Source organism: Leiobunum rupestre, chromosome 2 (assembly GCF_980474605.1).
Source record: "Leiobunum rupestre chromosome 2, qqLeiRupe1.1.hap1, whole genome shotgun sequence".
Taxonomy (NCBI): Eukaryota; Metazoa; Arthropoda; class Arachnida; order Opiliones; family Sclerosomatidae; genus Leiobunum; species Leiobunum rupestre.
Window position 1 is genome coordinate 49,668,098 of NC_143385.1, and position 11,800 is coordinate 49,679,897.

Genomic DNA, 11,800 nt, shown 5'->3' on the forward strand with positions numbered 1-11,800 from the left:
AGGATGCAATTTCCGTTTTCATTTTAAATATACTTCTTAAATTTTAAAAACAACTATAGTTATTAGTTACAGATATTTTTCAAATACATATTTTAAGATTTTATAAATAAATTTAGAATTTAAAAAAAAGTATATTTAATGATTTTTTAAATAAATTTCGAACTTTGGAAAACGGTATTTTTTAAGGTTTTTCAAATCAATTTAGAACTTTCAAAAAAGTATTTTTAGGATTTTTTAAATGAATTTAAAACGTAAAAAAGTTCCGTTTTAGCTATTTTGAATAAATTTAGAACTTTAAAAAAGAAAGTTAAATTAATGATATTTTTAAAATAAATTTAAAACTTTGGAAAAAAAAGTATTTTTGAGAATTCTTTTAAATAGATTTAGAACTTTAAAAAAATACTTTCTAAGTTTTCAAAAAAAATTAAGAAATTAGGTAATTTCTCAATGTGTCTAATTGAGACGTCCGCGCGTCCTTCATAGGGAAACAAAAAGTCGCGCAAAATATCAAAGCGAATGGTATCTGGTTACGCAAATGCTTTCAACACTTTCAAAATGTCAAATATTCCGCTTTTATCGCGACTGGAAATGACATAAGCTTTCAAAACAGGTCTATCTCTCTCTCACAATGTTTCCGATATTTGCCGAGAGAGGCACTTATCATTTGCAAATTTTTTAAAGATGGCCGTTGAAGGGCTCTGAGCCAAATCATCGGCGACCCTAGAACATAATATCTCGTTGTCAAAAGCATTCGCTAAAAGGATCGGAGTTTCGCTCTTCGAAGGATCAAATGTTCCATTGCCCCGGGTCAATAATCGCGTTACTTACAGCGCCATTGCGCGCCGTTATCCAGAACTAAATCGGTGATTTAATTATTGACGGATGTAATCTAAAAATTAATTCTGTTGATAGATAGGCTAAAAGAAGCACATATTTAAGAATTTTTTTTATTAATGTAATGTAATACCATCAGAAGTAAATGAACCAAAGTTATCATGCTGCTATACTCCCCATGTTGGAGGCGTTTTCCTTATGAAGTTACATTTTGACCTCGAATTTGAAATTTTGCACGTTCCTAGGCCGAAAAAAAAATTTGTTTTTATGAAACCATTTTTTATACGTAGAAATAGCTATACCCATAATTCCCAAGTGCAATTTATCGCGTCAAAAGACGGGATTGGAAATTAGCTTTTATTTGACTCGATTTTCTCATAATTTTCATAAGGAAAACGCCCTCCGATTCTGAGCGCTATTTCGATAACTTCGGTTCATTTACTTCTGATACCATGCCATGCCATGCCATGCCATGCAATACAACATATTATAATATAATAATAAGTAAATAATATTGTTATTTTTAAAAGAATATATTTATTTATGTAGTTCTAATCAAGTCAAATATATTTTATAATTATGAAACTTTTTAAAAATATAATTGTTTTGATTTGTAAGACTTTAGGTTTAAAATATAGATCCTTAAAAACGATACAAATTTTAATGATTAATTTAACAATAGTATTTAACTATTCAAAATAAAATGAGAATGACTTTGTTGAGCCGCGGGTGTAGCTTGTCCCTCGGCGTCAGAAGGGGGGAAGGAAATCTGGTACCGGAGTGCGATTCAATCGCGTTGGAATTGCACAAAGTAATTCTCCCGACAATAGAAAAAAATAATTTTTTTATGTCAAGTCGATAAGAATAGGGGATTTTATTTCCTTCTTGACAACTTAACGTAGTTTTTTTTTTTCAACCTAAAAATAAGAACGAATACTTATCGAATCAATGCTTGAACGTAACGATAAAAAAGTTGTTAAATGCGATTTAGAAAATACTACACTGAAGACTTTCATCAAGTATTAGAGTGTGTTCCTTTGTCCTGTATTTAACTAAAACGTGCTTTTTTCTGATAAAAAAAACTGGCTATCAGAAGATTCAAACCAAAGACCAACAGTGGCGGCGCTAGGGGGTAGGCCACTGCCTACCTTCCAATTTCAAGGGGGCCCCAAAATCATCCTATAAATTGATCTAGAAAGGGCCTCAAAATTCTCCCAAGAGATGAAATTCGCTAAAAGAGGCAATAGGCGAATCTCATTAATTCCTTATATAAAATCCACCCGTTGGTCCCCCCAGTACGCTCCTCCGCTTAAAATAAAACGAATAGTCCCGGTATTTCATTGGCTGCTTAAAATTTACGTCACCTAACGCCATGGAAATCAAACGCCGGTGACGTTTTGTCTTCCCCCCCCCCCCCCCGCGCGAGACGGGGAAAGGCGTTCAACGTGCCCGGCGATTGTCGCAACGTAATCATTCTTCCTAAATATAAATAAATACATTATTGATAAAATGTATATGGAAAAAGTTATATCTGAGTCTTTCATTGTAAAATTTATTCCAGGAACCAAGTATATTAAAAGGTTTTAATCGTTATTTTTTATTCAAGCATTTCGTTGAAAAAGGGGGGGGGGGCGGGTATTGGGCCCATTTATTTGGTTGGCCTACCCTGGTGAAAATTCCTGGCGCCGCCACTGAAGACCAATGAAAAAATGCCGTATTCCTCTCATAATATGACAACATAAACAAAGATGGCGCTGGACTGCCAAGAAAAATCGAAATTAGACGAACTTCGACTACAAAGTATGCGAGGGCGAAGTGCTGAATTTTTGACAGACTTGTCGTTTTGAATCTATGCCGTTCGATGATCTTAGGTAGCTGTATTCAAAAACCCGGCCACCCGAATTAATGGCCTATGGTAGTGCCTTGGCTATTTGCCTGGCTGGTTATTATTAGTAACCAAACTGAAACAGTAGCGGCGCCAGGATTGTTGGGGAGGTAGGCCAACCATTTGGAGGCCCCAGCAAAATTATGGAGGCCCCCCACCACAATTTTTTCAAATCCGTCCACGTGGATTATTTAATTTTTTTTAAGCAAGTGGTGAAATTCTTGGGTAAAATGGGTACGCGACGAACAAATTAGAGTTAATTATGAATTTAAACATTAATAAAAACTGAGTGTGTGTTGATCCTTTTTTGTGTACCGATAACACTTAACAAATGAGTGGTTATTTACTTATTTCTACCACTGAACTCCAGTCTATCAATTCACCTTCATTCCTTCGGTACTTCGCGTAAGAACTTACAACTTTACGAAAATGAATGTACGTAGGTACACTAAGTAAAGTAAGTTTAAGAACCATTAATTTGTAAAGACAAAATTAAAGATACAATTTGGATATAGTAGCGCTCGTCAAAAATTAAAACTAAAAAATAAACTACTGTCAAAGAAAAGTGACTCGTCCCTTTGAAAGGAATAAAAACAGCAGTGTCGTTAAGCCATTCACTCGCATTGAATATTGGAAAATTAATAAATTAATAAATGGTTTCGCAAACAAATTACAGAATTTATTTTAATTAAATAATTTGGAGGCCCATATATTAAATTTTGGAGGCCCCTTAAGACGACTTTTGGAGGCCCCTACCAAAATTTCAAGTAGGCCCAGGCCTATCCCAGCCTATTGCTGGCGCCGCTACTGAACTGAAATAGTCTTACTGTAAACATTATTCTTATAAGTCCGTATTTTGGAAATAAGAGACACGCTTACCCATTGATAAAATGTAGATGTAAGTCGAAGAAGCGGATAAAATATTTATCTGGAACGAATTTATATCTTCTATACAAAGAAAGAGCTTTTTCCAGGTTGTATTCGAAGAGTCCTCGTGTACCTTGGCCCCTTGAGGATGGAAACCGAGCGGTTTTTTTATCAAACCTAATTCGGAAAGAAGCTACCTTCAATTGGTTTTTGCAGAGCTCTCCCTCACTCTAAAATTTATTAAATAAATTTGTGTTACTCTTCTCCAGATGGACACACTGTCGCGTTCTCAATTTTAACCCTGAAGTTTTATCTCGAGATATAAACCAGGTTCTTCCCCGTCTCAGTGGCGTTGTCGTATTTGTTTCTTAGAAGCCTATACCTTTAAAAAATTAATTTATTTCTTTGAAATTAAATAATAATTTTTTTTAATTTCGCAATGCACACGTGCAATTTTCACGACAATTTACGTGAAAGTGCGTTGCTCAGGAGTGGTTTAGTAACAATTAAACTAAATATGCACTCATTTAGGGCAGCAGTTGAAGACGGTGTTGTTGATTACTTTTTAAATTATTAAAATTTCAAAACTATTGATCAGTTTGATTTAAATCAGATTTTTTTATTAATTTTTATTGTTTATTTATTGTGTTTTATAGTTTTTATTGTTTTTTATTGTTTATTATTATTTATTATTGTTTTTATTGTTTTTTATTGTTTATTATTATTTATTATGGTTTTTTATTGTATTTTATTGTTTTTTTTATTTCAGCTGATTTTTAAACATTTTATTCCTTTTTTCCTAAGAAGAATATTTATTGATAATTTGCATCACTTTTAAAGTAAAAAAATTTTATATTGATCTTAATTAAATTTAATTATTACTGGTAATTATTTCGTTCTAAATTGGAATTGATATGTATTTTTGTAAATTTTTTTAAATACATAAACGTATTTATGGTAATTTAAATCCATTATTTTTTAAATATTACTTTATTTAAATTCATTATTTTTTAAATATTACTTGATTTAAATTCATTATTTTTTAAATATTACTTGATTTAAATCGTTCATTTAAATGAGCTGATATACAATAAATCAGAAGGGTATATGTATATAAAAGTAATATTTTGGAATTTGAATTAGCTTTATCGCTGCGTAGGGTCCTGTCGCTGATAAACAAAGTAAACACCTATATTTGTATAGTAGGTAATTAGGTCAACAAATGTCGAGATAGTTTACAGCCATAAAAAGCAAAAACTACCTCATTTAGTAATTGTCACCTGGAAATGATTGCGCTGTCCATCTCGTTTTGGGTTAACAACGTCGCGACAGGGCTGTTGTCAATTCAGCGATCACGTAAACATTTTATTTATAAATAGGAATTCGCTTCCTAGAAATGAAATATATGTAATTAATTAATTAATTTAATAAATTAAATTAAATATATGTAATTAATTAATTTAATAAATTAAATTAAATATATGTAATTAATTAATTTAATAAATTAAATTAAATATATGTAATTAATTAATTTAATAAATTAAATGAAATATATGTAATTAATTAATTAATTTAATATATTAAATTAAATATATGTAATTAATTAATTAATTTAATAAATTAAATTAAATATATGTAATTAATTAATTAATTTAATATATTAAATGAAATATATGTAATTAATTAATTAATTTAATATATTAAATGAAATATATGTAATTAATTAATTAATTTAATATACTAAATGAAATAAATGTAATTAATTAATTTAATATATTAAATGAAATATATGTAATTAATTAATTAATTTAATATAATATATTAAATGAAATATCTGTAATTAATTAATTAATTTAATATACTAAATGAAATATCTGTAATTAATTAATTAATTTAATGTATTAAATGAAATATCTGTAATTTATTAATTTAATATATATTAAATGAAATATCTGTAATTTATTATTTTAATATATATTAAATGAAATATCTGTAATTTATTATTTTAATATATATTAAATGAAATATCTGTAATTTATTATTTTAATATATATTAAATGAAATATCTGTAATTAATTAATTAATTTAATATATTAAATGAAATATCTGTAATTTATTAATTTAATATATATTAAATGAAATATCTGTAATTTATTATTTTAATATATATTAAATGAAATATCTGTAATTTATTAATTTAATATATATTAAATGAAATATCTGTAATTAATCAATTTAATATATATAATTTTTATACATTAAATTTTATATTATTTTTAATCATGATATTTAATATATTAATTTTACACATTAAATTTAATATTATTTTTATACATTAAATTTAATGTATTATTTTAAACATTAAATTTAAAATATTAATTTTATACATTAAATTTAAAATATTAATTTTATACATTGAATTTAATAAATTTATTTAATTAATTAATTAATTATATTAATTTTCAATATATAAATTTCAATAATATATCAATTTTAAATGCATAAAATTTAATATTTTGAATTAATTAATTTAATATATTAATTTTTAACAAATCTAATGCAATATATTTAATTAATTCATTTCATGTAATAAATTTTAATATTTTGGATTAATTTCATATAATGATTTTTAACAAATCAAATGTTATATATTTAATTAATTCATTTCATGTAATGTATTAATAATATTGAATTAATTTATTTCATATATTATTTTTCATATTGAACTAATTTATTTCATATATTATTTTTCATATTGAATTAATTTATTTCATATATTATTTTTCATATTGAATTAATTTATTTCATAAATTATTTTTCATATTGAATTAATTTATTTCATATATTATTTTTCATATTGAATTAGTTTATTTGATATATTATTTTTCATATTGAATTAATTTATTTCATATATTATTTTTCATATTGAATTAATTTATTTCTTATATTATTTTTCATATTGAATTAATTTATTTCATATATTTTTTTTTAATATTGAATTTATTTATTTCATATATTATTTTAATATATCATATTATATATATATATATATTTAATCACATCATTTCATATATTAATTTTAATATATCATATTATATATATACATATATATATATATATATATAATATCATTTAATTTATTAATTTTTAATTTATGAAATATAATATTTTTTCATTAAATAATTTCATATATTAATTTTTATATATCAAAATTAATATATTTTATTAATTATTCCATTTATTACTTTTTGGTATATCACATTTAATATATTTAACTAATTAATATCCTATATTAATTTTTATGTATCAAAATTAATATATTTTATTAATGAATTTCATTTATTACTTTTTGATATATCACATTTAATATATTTCACTAATTAATTTCCTATATTAATTTTTAATATACCTAATTAATTTCCTTTATTAATTTTTAATATACCTAATTAATTTCCTTTATTAATTTTTAATATACCATATTTAATATACTTAATTAATTAATTAATTTTAAATATTAATTTTTAATATATTAAATTTAATTTCAGTTATCCGAATAACTATATATTAGCCAATTCGAATTTGAGACCACGCAAACTTGTTGTGTCAACTATTTTTCGGTTTTAACGTATTTCCGATTGGCGGCGGGACTCCGCTAGGTGGCGAAGGGACAAAGTTTTTCCATTTTTTTCGGACCGTAAAAAAGATAAAGTTCCGTCACTAAATCAAACCCAAATTTTTTTTAACTTTGTACGAAATAAAAATATTTAACTGACAATGATCGTTAAAATGAGTCAAAACAACTTTCAATTATTTATAGAGAAGCCCCTTTTGTAACGGGAAATGACGTCTATGACGTCACTTCCGGTCTATTTGCCGGGGTTAATTGTCGAAACATTTCCGTTAATGAGGCGTGACTGACAAGGCGTAATTTCGAAATGATATTTCAATCCGCCTGAGCGACGGAAGTCGAAAAGTGTCGCAAATTTGTCAGGATTACTCGCAAGGTCTCCGAGTTGTTTTTGTTTGATTTCTTTTTTATTAGTAAAGGTTAAATAAAATAAAGGATATAATTTGAACGTCGATCCGTTTAGCCCCATTTTGTTGACCCGTTTCGATTTGAAGAGTCAGGAGGCGTGTATATATTTTTCATTGCGCGCTTCGTGCGAAATTACGTTTAATAATATTTAGTTATCATTAAGGATAAACTCTTTTTTTATAGAAGTTAATAATTAGTAAAATAAGGTTGAATAATCACGTTAAGCTATTTCTTGTAAACCATGAATGTATTCATTTCAACCGAGAACATCATTGCCACCTGTACTATGATAAGGCCATTGTTATTAGAGATGGCCATGAACCTATCCCATTCTTCGAAAAAACGACTTTACTGGAGAACGTGGTGCCATCTATTAATGGCAAAGGAAGCTAAATTTCAAAATAGCAAGCTATGTACACCAAATTCCCTTCAACTTATACTCTACTTCTTGGGCTTTAACCTTAATGATAAAAAATTACTAAAATTTACGTCATTGAAAAACGTACCAATCAACGAATTTTTGGGTCAAAATGTAAAATAAGCATCTTGTTTTGATTTCGACGCTAGCGACATCTGTCGAAAAATAAATTACCTCACGTCGAGCCGACACGTGCTTTAAGCTGTAATAGTGGTTAATCGAATTTAACATTTCTGACAGCAGTTTCAGCAGACATATTTGACGATTGATACGTTGAAAGCACGTCGTGTCGTGTGTTAGTAACTGATTTGATTATATGTACGTTAAATGTGTTGTACAGACTATCTTTTATATAGATCTTAATTGGACATCCGGAATTCCAACGAAAATGTTTTAGTCTAATAAAACCACATTTGAAACATAGCTTGTTCTCGCTACTGCTTGGCCTGGAAATATTGCTTCACTCTAGATAGTTTCTAATTCAGCGGCACAGTGGTTCAAAGAGCCCAAATTTTGGCCAAAATTAAAAAATGCGGCGTTATAAATAATATTTATAATTTGATAACAAGGAAATAATGGAAAGTTACCTTCCCTGAAAGAGCACAGGGTTTTCGTTGGTGTCATTCGATAGATCGTAGCAAATTTAGACCGTGTTATTACTTATTTCAAACAATAGTTACAACTAGTTTAAGGGTTGGAAAAGGCTTTAGTCCCATTCGACCGAAATCCCATTCGACCGAAGGCGGTTTTTGAGGTGTCCCATTCGACCGAATTCCGCCGAAACGTGCGGTTTGTATGTGTCCCATTCGACCGAACGCTTTTATGTGTCCCATTCGACCGAACGCTGCTATATAAATTGGCTTTTGGAATGAGCATGAATTATATTTTTATCTTCACCAAGTCAAGAAAAGTAACTGAACCAAAACTGAAATAGTAAACTTAACCAACTCTAACCTAACCTAACCTAACCTAACCTAACCTAAACATAGATCTTCGATAGTACATACCTTATAAATAAAATACCAAATCACCCCGCCAATTGGGCTACATTTTAAAATTCTTTCGGTCGAATGGGATTCGGTCGAATGGGATTTCGGTCGAATGGGATTTCGGTCAAATGGGAATAAACGTGGAAAAGACCATTTTGGAGGGTGTTACCACGTGATTTGTTCCGAGAGACGCGTATAGATCACTATAAATTTTTCAACTTTTATTAGTAAACGTTACAGTTAGTCCAATTAATAATTTTTTAAGTTTCCCTTCGCAACCTTTGTAGAAAGTTGGGTTTTAAAATTTAGAAATTAATTATTAAATTCTTAGCAAAAATGTGGCTAGAAATAATTGTAACGGAACAGTCCTACCGTTGCGGAAATTAGTGTTACCACTTGATAAAACTAATTTGTACACAATTTTATTAGAAACAATATTAACTTAATCTAATTTGGACCATTAATCGCTAAAGTGCATAAAAAAGATTTAATTATCGGATAAATACTGATACCAGTTAAAAGTCGTGTATAATAGCTTAAAAACTTTCGAACAAAAACCAATATTTATCGATAAGGATAAATCATGGACTGTAAATTAAGAGGACAGGTTTTCGATAGCCTTCCACAGTGCATTTTAATTCTCCCCGCGAATCAATCAGCTCGAGAGACTCCGAGGGAGTATTACAAGGTCGTTTGTACCACGTGATCTTCAAATTTCAAAATGGGAATCTAACGCGGTTGATATTGTTACGTAATTTTTTGCGCTTTATATTTTAGTAATTTTTAATTTGGGTTTTTTAATTCAATAAAAACTATCAACTGATATTTAGTATGTCATATATAATCTGTAAAAACGTGAAAAAATACCTTTTGGCGTAAAAATGTACTTTGTGTTATCTTTTTTCTTTTTCGAACAGTATCGTCCACTCTTAGCGATACTTGTTTTTTTCAAATAACCTTGGACGACTCCCTTAGTGTGATTGGTTTACGGGGGCTAAAAACCAGGCTTTTTACCGATCTTCTGAAATCTACTATCCATGGATAAATTAATAACATTTGAGAATATAAAATAAAATAAAGTTATTATATCTCCGTTTTTTATTAGAAAAGTCTTTCAGTAAAAAGATAATAAAAGTTTAAAAATATTGAAACGTTTTTCTTTCAGAGAACTTTATTTACTTTTAATTTACATCTGTAAATTAGTTTTACCCAATTTATGAAACATTCCTTTCATTGCCGGCTAATACAATTTATATCCAAATATGGCGGATTTCAGGGTTGGCAAAATCCTTGTTTTTTTCAAAAAGAACAAAAACAATGTTTTTTATTGTTTTAAACAAGATTCATTGTTTTTAACTGTTTTTAAATCAAACAATAAAAAACACATAATAATCAATAAAAAACTATGTTTAAAACACGTTTTAAACTATTCATTATACTTATGAATCAGGCTCACGAGTAAACTCATTTAAAGAAATATTACGTATCATTAAACGTATTATCATAAGTGGCCTAATTACCCTAAGTGTGTCAATAAGATGAATTTTTCAATGATACCTTGTTTAACGTAAATGACGTCATGTTTTCCAGTGACGAAATTTGCGAGTCCTACGTTTCTTTGGTCTTTTTAGAACCAGCTCTAATTGAAGATTTTCTGTGGGAAAGGCTCCTATTGGCACACTTAGGGTAATTATGCCACTTATGGTATTATAAATAAACTCACAGGGCGAAGATCCAAAGAGTACACGCTTATTTAAACTAGCCAAGAATTTCGCTAAGCGTTGTTGACCAACCATTGACGGGCCATGACGGCCTAAGGGTTTTCGATGCCCCACGCAAATACTACCTAACCTGTAGTAGAGTTTTCAATTTAGCTATCATCCTGGAATTTTCGGTCGCATAGTACTAAGAAAGGGAAAATAGCTAGTTATCCACACATGGTTTTTAGTTTTGGTTTACTGAAATGTGCACGTCTGCAGTCATAAATTATCACAAATAAACAATGTTATAAAAAATAAGAACTTAGATACCTCTATAATCTTAAAACTTCCATCACTTCATAAAATTTCAAAAAAATCGACCGAATCCCTTAATTTTTATCTAGGAGTGCTGCCTAGTTGGTTTTAACCCGATCTGTCCAGACCGGCCGTGTTTCTTATCTCGTGCATAGGTAGGGTCCCAAGTAGATGTATATATTGACCGCTATATACATTCTATTTAAACAAAAAGACAAAATTCAATGCGTTCGTAGGGTTTTTGCACTGGTAGGAAATTTATGAAATCATATCGAGCCCTTTCAGTCGCTCTTTTCAGATAATCTTAAAATCCAACTAGCCGTTATCAATACAATTTACCTTTCTTAGAGCCTTGGAATGGTTTTTTCTACCTTTTCCCTCGTATTGAATAACCAAAATATTACAAAAAAACAATGAAACTTTACCTTATAAAAAACATGTATAAAACAGATAGTTTAAAACGTTTAAAACAAATTGGTGTTTGTTTAAAATATTTGTTTTAAACACTTGTTTTAAACATTTTGTTTAAAACTTGCCAACCCTGGATTTAGCCTTCCTTTTCGATGATATTCTCCAAATTTTAAAACCCAACTTTTTTGAAAGGTTGCGAAGGGAAACTAAAAAAATTATTAAATGGACTAATTGTAACGTTTACTAATAAACGTTGGAAAAATTATAGTTCACCACATGCATATTTCGGAATAAATCGGGTGCTTACATCCCTTAAACTAGTTGTAACTATTGTTTGAAATAGCT